Source organism: Triticum dicoccoides, chromosome 7B (assembly GCF_002162155.2).
Source record: "Triticum dicoccoides isolate Atlit2015 ecotype Zavitan chromosome 7B, WEW_v2.0, whole genome shotgun sequence".
NCBI lineage: Eukaryota > Viridiplantae > Streptophyta > Magnoliopsida > Poales > Poaceae > Triticum > Triticum dicoccoides.
In genome coordinates, this window is record NC_041393.1 from 100,048,616 (window position 1) to 100,063,679 (window position 15,064).

Genomic DNA, 15,064 nt, shown 5'->3' on the forward strand with positions numbered 1-15,064 from the left:
TCTAACATCGCAAACGTTTTAGATAGAACACCCGTATGTACACTGACAGCTTCCCCTGTAAGCCAAGGGAAAATGTGCCGAGTAGGATTTGTGCAGCTCTTCATCGGAAATGTTTTAGATAGAACACTTGTATGCAAAGTGAGAGCTATGGTCTTCCGCAGTAAGCCAAGGGAAATTTCACTACGCAGGATTTGTGCATCTCTTTAATGCAAACAATTCAGATTGAATAAGGTATGCAAAGCGAGACTTTGGCGCTAAGCCAAGAGAAAATTTGGCAAGCAGGATTTATACCTTCCTTCAACGCAAACGGTTTTTTCGGATGACCCGTGTGCAACCATGTACAGACAATTTGGTAAGATTTGCATCTGTCAGATTGGGTATATTGCCATTTGTCAAACTGGAAAGATTGACATTTGTTGATCTAGTAACATTACCATTTGTCAATCCTTGTAACACTGCGATTTGTCAAAATATGCAGCTAAAAATCACGAGCACTATCTAGTGTTTGCAACTAAAATTTGGTAATTAAGCATAGATTAAGCAGTCATGCTTAATTTATACAAATAGTTCAACTTTACAGCTGAACCGACCAAACTTTTCCCCAATTGTTGCCAACCACATACTGAAATAGCTAGTTCAACTATATATACTAGCTAACTTTAAGTATGTTGTACAGTTCCACCACATCTATAGTTAGATGAACTCAACAAAATAGCCCCTAAATACTACTACGGAGGGGCTTTCTACTACTTCCGGCAGCCTCTCCTATGCCGACACGCTCAGTAAGAGGAACAGGAGGAGGAGGCTACCGACGAGCTGGACAACTGCAATACGGTGCCTGCTGCTGCTGCACCTTTAGCGACGCTCACCTCGAACACCCCCTACTGCTCTAGACGCTCCCTCTCGAAGCGGTGCTTCTCCTTGTAGATCTCCCGGTTCCTCGCCTCTGCGTCGGCGTGTGCCACGGCCACGGCGGAGGTAAGGCTCTTTGCTTGCTCGACGAGGCGCTCCTCCTCCTCCTGCAGGAACTCGATGTAGCGCGCAAGGTCGCTGTCGCATGTGCGGGCCTCCACCTCCGCCTCCCTCCTGCGGGCGGTGATGGCGTTGCGGGTGATGATCCCGGCGGTCGACTATGGGCTAGCAGGGACGGCGGACGATGATTGGGTGGCGGCCACAACCACCAACTCGCGCCTTCGGGCTGTGGTGGCAGAGCGGGTGATGGCCACGGTGGCTGGCAGTGGGGTGATGGCCACGGCGGCAGAGCGGGTGATGGCCCTTGCTTTTGATGGAGCTGTGGTTGTAACAGCGGCCAGCAACAGCTGCCGATGGGCACCGACGGCCGAGACCGTGGTGTGTGTTCCGCGCACACCCAACTAGGACATCGCGCACACTACACTACATTGGGGACTGCGTCGCCGTCGTGCTGTAGCCTCCCAGCTGGAGCTATGCTCTGATGACGACGGAGTGGCTGAGCGACGATGATGGTCCGGTGCCATTGCCGATTTTGGGAGAAGCAGTCAAGATAAGCTAAAGGGAGGGAGGGGAAAATGCGACGCAGGACTCGCCGGCTGTGAGGGTTTATATAATAGGCTGATAAGCATTGGGATTTTGGGGGATTTCACCGAGTCAGACGGGAAGCTTGCGCGGTTGCGCAGGAACGGGCTCAGCACGTTTGGCCAAAAGAATGCCCCCACGCGCTACTCAAGCTTGCGCTCGAACCATCTGCGGCAGCGGGGTGACAAGACGTGCGAGAGAAGGACGAAAGGACACGTACACATACGTTTAATAAAAAAAATGTTTGCGATTTAATTAACTACTATACACGTAGCCTGGTTTATAAGGAAGATTTAATTAATAAAATAAGAATGCATGTCGCCAAAGATTATATCGTCGGATTCGTATTTGAACATAGTTTCCAGTTATATAATTTTTGTAACATGCATTATCATTTTGTTGGTTAAATTTGAGGTTATATACCAGCAAGCGTTCGCCCATAAGACATACGGCGCCGACCTCTGCTCGCGTCCCTCGGCAAGCTCTGCTCGCCGTTAGGCGCCGCAGCATGCTGTGCTCGCCGTTAGGAGCCGCGGCGCGCTCTGCTCGCGTTCGTCGGCGTGCTCAGGTTGTGGACAGCTTTTCCTTGCGTGTTCAACTGCTATATGCATATATATGGTTGCTCGCCGTTGAGGCGACCACGGAGCGCTCTGCTCGCGTCCCTCCGTGCGCGCTCTGCTAGCGGTTGGGTCTGCGCACGATCACGTCGGGGGGGGGGGGCCATATGCATGCGGTTGCGCCGCGCGCGTTGCCACGCGATGCAGTTACGTGCGGCACGATGGAGTTACATGCTGCGAATTAGAACTTCCATCAGGACGTGCCGTCCGGCGTCCCCTTTAATTCCCGCGGCCATTATAAGCTTAGTCTCTTCAACCTTTCGATCGCGCCCCACAACACAACAAGCACACCCACGACGACACATAGAGAGGGGATGTCTAGCGGCGCTACAATGGAGTTCGGCGATCATAAAGTGGAGACCCACGCGAGGGAGACGGATCTCTCGTTGGTGTACACCATCGACCCGGCTGTGGTGGACGACTACATCAACACCGTTGAGCAGTTGCTTGCTGGAGACAAGTACAAGGTGGTCGGCATCGACCTCTAGTACACCGCCGGTAGTCCCGGCATAGATCAGAAGGTTGCCGCCGCCCAGTTGTGCGTGTGCCATCATGTCCTCATCTACCACTACTGCATGGCCAGAGAGCCTTGTGACTGTTTCAACAGGTTTGTCAACAGCACCAACTACAAGTTCGCCATGGTAGAAACCACCGACGATGTAAAAGTGGTCAGTGTTACGGGCTTGGCCTGCCAGAACCTTGTCGAAATCCGTGACAACTACAGGGTTTGGGGAAGCACGAAGAAGGACTCCCTGGTCGAACTCACCTCGATCATCATCGACCCCTTCTACGAAAATATGAAGCAGGATGCCCAGAGAACAAATCCCGTATCCTGGCATAGGGCCTGGATGCGGCGACTGGATGAACCTCACCTCAGGTTCACGGCCAAGAGCGTGTACACATGCTACGAGATGCACAGGCGGATCGTTGACATGAGAAAGTGCCTCGTTACCCAAATCGACAAGCCCGGATCGAGCCACAAGCAGAGCAAGTGTCACAAGAAGTAGAAGATGACCAGATGATCGTTTATGCTAGTTAATCATGCATGTAATATATAGTTTACTTTATTGGTGTGTGGAAGTATCATGTGTGTAGTAGCCACCTATGAAATTATGCATGTACTAGTTTACTTTGGTGTGTGCAAATGCCATGGTTGCAGTAACCATCTCTGTAATTGGATGTTTAATTTGGTTAATCATGCATGTAATATATATGTTATTGTTCTGTATGCAATCCCATTGCACAACACACACGTCTTATTAGCAGCAACCATTTGTGTTAATCGGTCTTCGCACACATTTCAGATTACAGACATGTTTGCCGCATATCACACACATCTTGTTATATTGAACCGTTTATGTTCTCTTGTCTCAACACAAATAGTTCATCCGAATGGACCGCATGTTGTATATCGCACACACCTTGATCTGGCTGACCGTGTCTTTTGTGTTGCCTAATCACAAACCGTTCATCCTAGTGAACTGTATGCTGTGCATCGCACATGCCTTCATCTTTTGTTACTCCGCATCGCAAACAGTTAATTGAACCGAACCGTATGCCCTGCATCGCACAGGCAACTAAAATATGAACCATGTTTGATGCATCTGCCATCGCAAACGTTTTGGACAATTTTGACGGTTCTCTGACACCACTATTTGCGATTATTGCATCCCACACAGTTTCTCGAAGGGTCTCTGATCGTAGTGTCGCGTTAGCAGCATCCTGCACTAGTGCATTCACACACAAAAGCAAATACTTGCACCCAACGCGGGCAAGGGGGTTGTCAATCCCCTTGAACTCGTTACTTGTAAGGATCAAATCTTTGTATATGTAGATAGATAAATCACCAACTAAAATAAAGGTAAATAAATTGCAGCAAATTATTTTTGGTTTTTATAGTATGATTAAAGTAGACTCGGGGGCCATGGTTTTCACTAGAGGCTTCTCTCTCATACACATAGCATAAAGTGGGTGAACAAATTATTGTTGGGCAATTGATAGAAAAATGCATAGTTATGACGTATCACGACAATGATCATGTATATAGCATCACGTTCGAGACAAATAGACCGACTCCTGCCTACATCTACAACTATTACTCCTCCAATCGACCTCTATCTGATACGTCTCCAATGTATCTATAATTTTTATTGTCCCATGCTATTATATTACCTGTTTTGAATGTTTTATATGCATTAATATGCTATTTTATATTATTTTTAGGACTAACCTATTAACCTAGAGCCCAGTGCCAATTTTTGTTTTTTCCTTGTTTTTGAGCTTCGCAGAAAAGGAATACCAAACGGAGTCCAAACGGAATGAAACCTTTGCGATGATTTTTATTGGACCAGAAGACACCCAGGAGACTTGGAGATCAAGTTGGAAGAGCCACGAGGCGGCGACAAGGGGGGAGGGCGCTCCCAGGGGGTAGGGTGAGCCCCCTGCCTTGTGGGCCCCTCGTGACTCCCCTGACCTAACTCTTCGTCCTATATATTCCCAAATATCCCCGAACCACCAAAAGAATCCACGAAAACACTTTTCCGCCGCCGCAACCTTCTGTTCCCGTGAGATCCCATCTAGTGGCCTTTTCTGGCATCCTGTCGGAGGGGGATTCGATCACGGACGCCATCTACGTCAACTCTATTGTTGGGGAACGTAGTAGAAATTCAAAATTTTCCTACGTGTCACCAAGATCTATCTATGGAGAAACCAGCAACGAGGGGAAGGAGAGTGCATCTACATACCCTTGTAGATTGCTAAGCGGAAGCGTTCAAGAGAATGGGTTGAAGGAGTCGTACTCGTCGTGATCCAAATCACCGGAGATCCTAGTGTCGAACGGACGGCACCTCCGCGTTCAACACACGTACAGCCCGGTGACGTCTCCCACGCCTTGATCCAGCAAGGATAGAGGGAGAGGTTGAGGAAGACTCCATCCAACAGTAGCACAACGGCGTGGTGGTGATGGAGGAGCGTGGCAACCCTGCAGGGTTTCGCCAAGCACCTACGGGAGAGGAGGAGGTGTCACGGGAGGGAGGGAGGCGCCAGGGCTTCAGGTATGGTTGCCCTCCCTCCCCTCCACTATTTATAGGGGAAAGGGAGAGGCCTTGCCCCTTCCTCCAAGGAAGGGGTGCGGCCAAGGGGGGGAGGAGTGCCTCCCAAGTCAAGTGGAGGCCCTCCCCTTTAGGGTTTCCCCTCTCCCATGCGCATGGGCCTTGGGGGGGCTGGTTCCCCTGGCCCATTAAGGCTAGGGCGCCCCCGTACAGCCCATGCTGCTGTACTGGACGTGGTGGAACAATTTCCGGACCTCCGGACCCCTCCGGAACCTTCTGGAAGCTTCCCGGTACAATACCGAAAAAACCCGAACTTTTTCCGGAACCCGAACAACAACTTTCCATATATAAATCTTTACCTCCGGACCATTCCGGAACTCCTCGTGACGTCCGGGATCTCATCCGGGACTCCGAACAACATTCGGTAACCACATACAAACTTCCTTTATAACCCTAGCGTCATAGTACCTTAAGTGTGTAGACCCTATGGGTTCGGGAACCATGCAGACATGACCGAGACGTTCCCCGGTCAGTAACCAACAGCGGGATCTGGATACCCATGTTGGCTCCCACATGTTCCACGATGATCTCATCGGATGAACCACGATGTCAAGGACTCAATCAATCCCGTATACAATTCCCTTTGTCTAACTTGTTGGAAGAGCCACGAGGCGGCGACAAGGGGGGAGGGCGCTCCCAGGGGGTAGGGTGAGCCCCCTTCCTTGTGGGCCCCTCGTGACTCCCCTGACCTAACTCTCCGTCCTATATATTCCCAAATATCCCCGAACCACCAAAAGAATCCACGAAAACACTTTTCCGCCGCCGCAACCTTCTGTTCCCGTGAGATCCCATCTAGTGGCCTTTTCTGGCATCCTGTCGGAGGGGGGTTCGATCACGGACGCCATCTACGTCAACTCTATTGCCCTTCCGATGAAGCGTGAGTAGTTTACCTCAGACCTACGGGTCCATAGCTAGTAGCTAGATGGCTTCTTCTCTCTCTTTGCTTCTCAATACCATGTTCTCCTTGATGTTCTTGGAGATCTACCGATATAATCTTCTTTTGCAGTGTGTTTGTCAAGATCCGATGAATTGTGGATTTATGATCAGCTTATCTATGAATATTATTTGAATCTTCTCTGAATTCTTATATGCATGATTTGATATCTTTGTAATTATCTTCAAACTTTCAGTTTAGTTTGGCCAACTAGATTGGTTTTTCTTGCAATTGTAGAAGTGCTTAGCTTTGGGTTCAATCTTGCAGTGTCCTTTCCCAGTGACAGTAGGGGCAGCAAGGCACGTATTGTATTGTTGCCATCGAGGATAAAAAGATGGGGTTTACATCATGTTTGTTGAGTTTATTCCTCTACATCAAGTCATCTTACTTAATGTGTTACTCTGTTCTTCATGAACTTAATACTCTAGATGCAGGCATGAGTCGGCCGATGTGTGGTGTAATAGTAGTAGATGCAGGCATGAGTCGGTCTACTTGCACGGACATGATGCCTATAGTTCATAATCATTGCCTTAGGTATCGTCATAACTTTGCACTTCTCTATCAATTGCTCGACAGTAATTTGTTCACCCACCATATTATTTGCTATCTTGAGAGAAGCCATTAGTGAAACCTATGGCCCCCGGGTCTATTTTCCATCATATAAGTTTCCGATCTACTATTTTGCAATCTTTTACTTTCTGATCTATAAACCAAAAATACCAAAAATATTTACTTTACCTTTTGTTTAGTTTCATCTATCTTTATCAGATCTCACTTTTGCAAGTAATCGTGAAGGGATTGAAAACCCCTTTATCACGTTGGGTGCAAGTTGTTTGATTGTTTGTGCAGGTCTTGGTGATTTGTGTGTTGTCTCCTACTGGATTGATACCTTCATTCTCTAACTGAGGGAAGTACTTATCTCTACTTTGCTGCATCACCCTTTCCTCTTCAAGGGAAAAAGCAACACGAGCTCAAGAAGTAGCACTATCCAACATGCATCTATGGTATTAAGTTCATAAAAACGAACTAACGCCTTAAGCAAAATGACATGATGTACACAAAGTAAACCAAATTAATATGAATAAACCCCATTGTTTTACCCTTAATGGCAACAATACAAATACGTGTCTTGTCCCCTTCTGTCAATGGGATATAGAGAACCGCAACATTGAACCCATTACAAAGCACCTCTCCCACTGAAGATAAATCAATCTAGTTGGCCAAACCAAACAGATAGATTGGAGAGAAATGCAAAGGCTATAACAATCATGCATAATAAAGTTCAGAAAAGACTCAATTACTTTCAATGAATATTCCAATCATAAACCCACAAATACACCGCAATATTACATCAGATAGAACTCCAAGAACATCAAGGAGAACATTGTATTAAAGATCAAAGAGAGATAAGAAGCCATCTAGTTACTAGCTATGGACCCCTAGGTCTATGGTGAACTACTCACGCATCATCAGAATGCAGCAAGGATGATGTAGAAGCCCTTTGTGATTGGTTCCCCCTTCGGCAGAGTACCGAAAAAGGCCTTTAGATGGGATCATGGAAGAACAGAAGTTTGCGGTGGAGGAAAAAGTGTTTCGGGTGGCTCTCTGTTGGTTTTGGAATATTCTGGAATTTATAGAGGTGGAACTAGGTCAAACGGAGTTGCGTGGGAGTCACGAGCTCGGGGGGCACACCCTACCCCCAGGGCACGCCTGGTGATCCCATGATTCTCCTGTAAGTCTTTTGGCCTCCTCCCGAACCTTCTAGGGTCCCTTCTAGTCTAGAAAAATCACTGTAAAGTTTCGTCCTGTTTGGACTCGTTTGGTATTGATTTTATGAAAGTAAAAAATAAGCAAAAAACAAGAACTGGCACTGGGCACTGGGTTAATAGGTTAGGCCCAAAATATGATGTAAAATAGCATATAAATGCATATAAAGCATCAAAGATTGATAATATAATAGCATGAAACAATAAAAAATTGTAGATAAGTTGGAGACGTATTAGAGATCACCCTAATAATTGACTACTGTGCAATCAAAGGGTGCAAACAACAAAGGCATACACATCTCAGGCAATTTATAACAACATGATATGGTATAGCCCTGAGCGCCGGGAACGCCTCCATGATCCTTAGAGGTCTTCATGAAAATTCTCCAAAAATGCTGCCATGGTGACAAATTTGAAATCTTCCGCCGTGTTAGTTGCGTCGAATAAATAACAAGGTTGACACACATGTCATTAAAATGACAATCCCTTGGCTCCAGCCTTCACTCCACTTAATGTTACAACATATAACCATCTCATACATAAACTCATTATCATGATGAAAGCTATACTACATCGCATGCAACCTGCAAAACCAAGTTAGACGTCCTCTAATCGGTTTGGCAAATTTTAATTACGTGGCTTCTAGGGTTTCCGTATAACACTAGCTAGCTACTAATACTTCCTTTTAGTTATCTGGAAATGGAGCACAACGTATTCACACCTATTTCCCTAGAGGTCACTACTAGGAAAATGCTTATACGTAGAATTTTAGCAGTAGCGCCTGTTTGGGCGCCCACGCTACTGGTATGTACCAGTAATGCCGGCCAAAATGAGCCGCACTGCTGCTTAGCGGGCTGCCGGGGCCAAAAGGGCTAATGTTAGAGTTGATGAGGAGGATGAGGAGTTGTGATTATGACTAGTTACCAACTTGTTATATATATGATGTCTCATTGACGAACATTGTTTGGTGGTGATGACTAGTGGTAATGAATATGCTATTTAAACAGACTAGTTCATGATGAGGTGTTATTGTATAAAAGATATATCTGTTTAAACATGTACAATGCCAAAATATGAAAAAAAAACATAAACTTTAGCAGTGGTACTTCATATCTCTGTGAGCGGCCCCGACAAAGAGGACGACGGCGCCGATGAAGCGAGAGGATGCGATGCAAGGCTATTGGTCCGTCGCCATGGATGAGAAACGTCCATCTATAGCAGTGGACGACACGGTCTTGGTAGGCGCTTCGGCATGGTGGAGGACGGTGGCGATGGATGTGGTGGAGGACGGCGGCGATGGATGGGGTGGCGGACGGAGGCTGGTGTGGGGATGGGGTGTTCTAGCGCGGACAGTGTATGAATGGGAAAATGGAGGGAGAGGTACGGGGAACCATGTTTTTGGGACGCGCCTGTCTGACATATGGGAAAGTTATGAACTTAGCCCCCATTTAAAATTTGGACGTCTCGTCAGTTGGGGATAGGACGGTAATCTCGCATCTCGCCAATATTTGCCCGAAGCGATTTCGGGCGAGGAGAGGGTGGTTGGCACCCATGGTTGGCACCCATGGTGTATGAACGGGGCTGACAGGTAGGGCGGTTGTGTCACGTCTGAAGTTACAAACCTGCCCCTATTGAAAATATTTGCCTACATCGATTTCAGCAGAGTCGAGTTTGTTTTGCCGCCCATCGTGTATGAATGGGGAATGGAGGGAGAAACAGAGGTCTTTCGGATGAGCTTGAATCAAATGTGTTTTGCCGCCCATGTTTGACGTCCACCATGTTGGAATGGGCTCAGAGGCGGTCGTGTCACATCTAATTGAAGTTACTAACCTACCCCTATTTAGAGCAGTGGAAATCAGACCGATGGATTGTCCGTGTAATGGGTAGACAGTAATTTCCATCTCCCAAACACTTGGCTTCGGGCAGCCGACGTGGGAGTGGACATTTTGTAGCTTCTTTCGAATTTTGGGACAATAAGCATCCACGCTTACCCTGGCAACTAAATTCGAATCCATTTTGTATTCCTATATGAATCCTTATAAATCGTTCTATGTGTTTTTATATATCTTCAAAAGGACGACAAAGATGTATTCCACTGTCATATATGAATATGGTTTACAAATGCCGATACTCAAATTCAGAAACTAGTATCCAGTTTAAGGTGAATTCAAATATTTGGAACACTTCATGTCCAACTTAAATGTCACACGCAGCATAATGTGTACTCCCATTTAGATATGTACACAAGCGATGTATCAAGATTCAAATACCGAGTCAATCAACCAAGAATGTACAAAACTAACAGACATATAAACACTTATAGAGTATATGGATCAATAATATCAACTAACATACATAAGCCAGGCCGCTGTACTTTTTTTGGCTACAACAGCATCTTTTTTTTAGCCAGCCTCTTGGCCCTTTCCGATGCGTGCCACGGTCCATCTATACTACTACTATTGTTGAATGCACATTCAGCCCGATTGGCATATTTGTAGGTCTGGCACAGCATTCCAAATGAAATGTCTCCGAGTCTTATCAATTAATACAGACTTGTGCTCAAATAAAACTACAAACCAAAAAACAAAAAAAATTATTACATGATCTCTAAAACAAATGGTTTGATTGATTACATGAACAGACAACACAAAGGTTATTCAACTATGGAAAGAACATTTCACCTATGATTTACCAAGTAGGAATTTAATTTCCTTTTTTCCTTCAGGACCTTAACAATCTGGTCAATCTCAGCTTGCTTCGTTTTGAAATCCACCAAATATTTAATGGTTGTCTTGAGTACTGCTTGTGATTGTGTTGTTTGCTTCCTCAACATGTCAACTTCATCTCTAAGTGTAGAAGCAGAATCTCTTTCTACCACTAGTTTAGCCTCTAGAGCATCAGCAGTTGGCAATTCATAATGCACGATTGGGCCGGTGCCACTACTGTGGGATGATGCAACGTCCATGGGGACCTTGCTCTTTGATCTTGGGCTAACCTGTTTTTCCATTAAAGTTCCGATTGGATTCAGAAAAGTTGAAGTTAGCAAAACATCTCCACTGGGAGTTATAACAGCAAACCAGTTAAACAAACAAGGAATAAAAGAGTTTCAATTGGATGCTGAAAAGTACTCCCTCCGTCCCATAATGTAAGACGTTTTTTAACACTATGCTAGTGTCAAAAACGTCCTATATTATGGGACGGAGGGAGTAGTTATTAACATCATTGTAACCCGTTGTTGCAGCAGCAAAGCAGTTAAACAAACAAGTAGATATTTAAGTTAAGGCAAACAGGTAATTCTTAACATTAAGTATCAAACACATAGATAGGCGCAGTCTACAATATGATTAATAGGTTGTGCCATTATGTAATCAGTAGCAAACTAAATTAAGCCAAGCAACGTAATTGAACAATTTTGCAATAAGTGGCTAACTAAAATTCGGAGAAGCAGGTAACTGAACTTACGCTAGTTCTTTGTACAGGCACATTGCAACTTCTTTTTCGCTTACAAGGTTGTACAAAGGAGTCCATGGCATCAACTGCTTGGATACGCAGTCCCAATACTTCTTTCTTCCCACACTTCATAGGTAAGTCGAATGGCTAATCTGGTAAGATGGTGAGTCCTTGATATGTTATATGAGGACGTGTAGTCAGACTAGTTGTAGCCAAACACATCACACTGGCTTTTACTATATATTTCATGCAATTACTTTTGGCATATCGAGATCTAAGCAATCTACAATAGGATGAAAAGACTGGCATCCTTCACATTATTGGCGAACTCAGTTCATAGAAACAAGCAATTCAACCATTCTGTGGGTAAATCAAAAGCGCCACTGGAATATTTTTTCACTATCCAATCATACACGCAAAAAGGGGCGACGCCACCATAGGGGCTGGTATGGGCGGCTGCCTCAGGTGGCTGGAAAGTGTGCACCTAGTTTGAGTCGTCCAGGTTGGCCCACGCTAGTTTTGTTCGTCCCAACGCACGAGCAGGCAATGTAAAAAATGAAGAAAAATGTGGCAGGCCCTATAGCAGGCTCGTGGCCCAAACGAGCGCCTCCCATATCGATCGACAGCTGGAAAAATCCCAATTCATTCGCTCCAGCCTCCAGTCTGGTTCGCTCCTGACCTAGCCGCCGCTGGACAGACCGACACAGCACTTCCTTGCACCCTCGTTGGAGGGCGGTCGCCGGGCTTCAAGTGAACAGAAGGACAAGAAGATGAAGATCCAACCCTGGGCGTAGCCTGCGTGGGAGGCAGCGGCGGCAGCACGGGCATGGCATCGAGCTTGCGCAAATGGACAGTCGTAGCTTGCAAGAGTAGCATGCGCAACGAGCAGGTACATCACATCCCTGATTATATCTAATTCAACTCTTCAATTTCTGGCCAATAGTTAAACCGAACGGTGTTGTAAAACTGCTTGTATGTAGGGAATCTATGAGAAAATGAAACCAATTTCTACTTATTTTATAACTCCCCCAATCAATACTAAACTAACTAAATCTGATGTATCTAATCAAGTTTCCGGTGCAAACATACAAGCTCATGTTGTTCTTGAGCCTGAAGTGTCTAATGAACAGACTGCTAAGGAAGGATTTGATGCAAACATTTTACATGCTCCTGGTGATGAACATATAGTGTCTAATGAGGGATCTAATGCAAGCATTTTGCAAGCTCATTGAAGGATTTAGTGTCTAATGATGATCTACTATGTTGAGAGAGACAGAGATTTGCAGGCAATGATGACAAGCAAATTATAGTGCATTTTCATAGCTTGAGGAAATGTCAAGGCCATCTACCAGAAAGTCCCCGTATCATGACAACATAGCATAAATACTATTCTAATATGTTGTTTGAAACTATTGGCATACTTGTGCAGCATAGATATATTGATATGCAGTTTGCGCACTGGTTATACATGCAATTACACTTCGATATTTTCAGCCAGAGAACGAATAATTCAGGTAGGTACAGACCATGTTTGTAGTCCTTGTACACCATGTTGCATTTTGTGTCTTTTGGTGCTTGCATCATTTAGTGTTTATAATCTGAACTACTTTGGATCATTAGTTGGTTTTCAAAGTGCATGTAGCTTCACATTTCTCAAGTTATGTTGATTTCCGGAGTGCAAGTGCCTTCGTATTTTTTAAGTTAAATGTTCGCCCCTGGTAACTTGAATTCATGGATCAGCCACTGCACACAAATCATACATGAATGCCAGTACGAATTAAATGAAATGCAGGGACTTACGGTAGCTCGTTGTACAGGCTCGCTGCAGCTCTACTTGCTCTTGGGATGTTCCATGTACAAGTCCATGTTACCACTTGCTTGGATGTGCAGGCCTTGTGCTCCTTGCATCCCCCTCTGCATTTTTGACATGGCGAATGGTTGATCAAATAAGAGGAATCGACCATGATGTTGTACCGGAGGACAGATACTTACAAGGTTATACGGGAGTGCAGGATGTGTACAGATCCCGTAGCCCCGTCATGCTTCGCTAAAAAAATGGATTTGCTTGTTTCAGATGATATCTCCAGAAGAAATAAGAGTTAAAGTCAAAGTTGCATAGGCGTGTAAGCTAAGAGAGCAGTGAAAGGATATCCAAACATCGTCGGAAAAGTGCACAAGGGAGTGATGTGTGGATACCTAGTCCGGGCCGGTGTTTGGGCATGCTCGCCTAGCTAGAGTGCGGGTCACTTCAGAGCCATTGCGGGTGATGCACTGGCATTGGCTGGCCGCGCAAGGATGCAGATCTTGAGTGGCAGCGGAGCACTACAATGCGGTGGACGAGACCGTTGGTGAAGCCCCAACGACCTCGGGGGCGGAGGTGCGACGATGTGCTCGGTGAAGTAGCCCCGGTGAGCTGGGAGACAGCGTCGGTGAAGCGCACCTAATGCGGTGGAACTTGGTGTCTGTGAGGCACGTCGGTTGCGGCAGCCGACGTTATCGGTGGACCACCCGGTGCGGCGGACGAGGGCATAGATGAGGTAACTCCGGTGCGGTGGTGAAGCGCGACCGTCGTCTTCGTCGTCGTCGTCTGGCACAGAGGTGTGGAATGGTGGGGAAAGAGACGAGACGAGGGGCGATTCGAGGGATGGCGGAGAATTAGGGATTTGAGCAATCTGGGCGCGGAAGGGGATAGTGGAGAAGTGAGATTTTGCAGGGCTGGAATTGGGGCCGCCAGATATTTCAATCCAAAACGTGGAAGCGTGAACTTATATTGTCGTTGTCCTTTTTGGGGGGGGGGGGTGGGTGGCTGGGTGCTACACGTCCGTCTGACACAAGCGACCACCCCGACAGGACTACGCTTCGGTGCCTTAAGGCCAACAGGTGGCTGGCCCATATGTCAGTCACCCAAGGGCTGTTGCCTTTAAGGCACCGAAGCAGCGTCCACCCCGACACGACCCTGGTCTGCCTGGTGCGCCTACATTTGAGAATGCAAACGAATCTTCCTTCATTTGCAAACAAATCTGTATGTATTACCATGCCCGTGTTTTCCTTGCAATAATTAGTCATTCGAAACGAGATACTACATCCGTTCACTTTTGTAGGTCGTTTCAGACAACTTGAAATTAACTGTTTTGCACATTGTCTGAAATGTCTTCAAGGTCTTATAAAAGTTAACATAGGGAGTACTATAAATTAATTAATGAGGAGTTATTTGAAAAAAAAAATCGAAACGGTACCCACGCTAATGTGGATTAGAGTGTGTCACATAATTAGTTATTTGAATTAGAGTGTGTCTCACGTAGTTAGTTATTTGAATTAGAGTGTGTGTCATGTAGCGATCTCCAATTCTAACGTGGATTTCGCATTTCATTGTATCCATGCTACTTTTTTAATACAAATTCATATATATATGATGAACACCATGGTAGTGAGAAAACTTTTGGATGGATTCGAACATATGACCTACAAAATAGCACAACAAATTGAGCCAATGTGAACTTTTCGAAACTTAGTATGGCACGAATTCGAAATAATTACCCATATGTCTGGTCCTCGGTTCAAATCTTACAATGTACACCGAATTGAAACATCGATATTAAGTCTCGTACTATGTACATTCAAATGTTGTTTTTA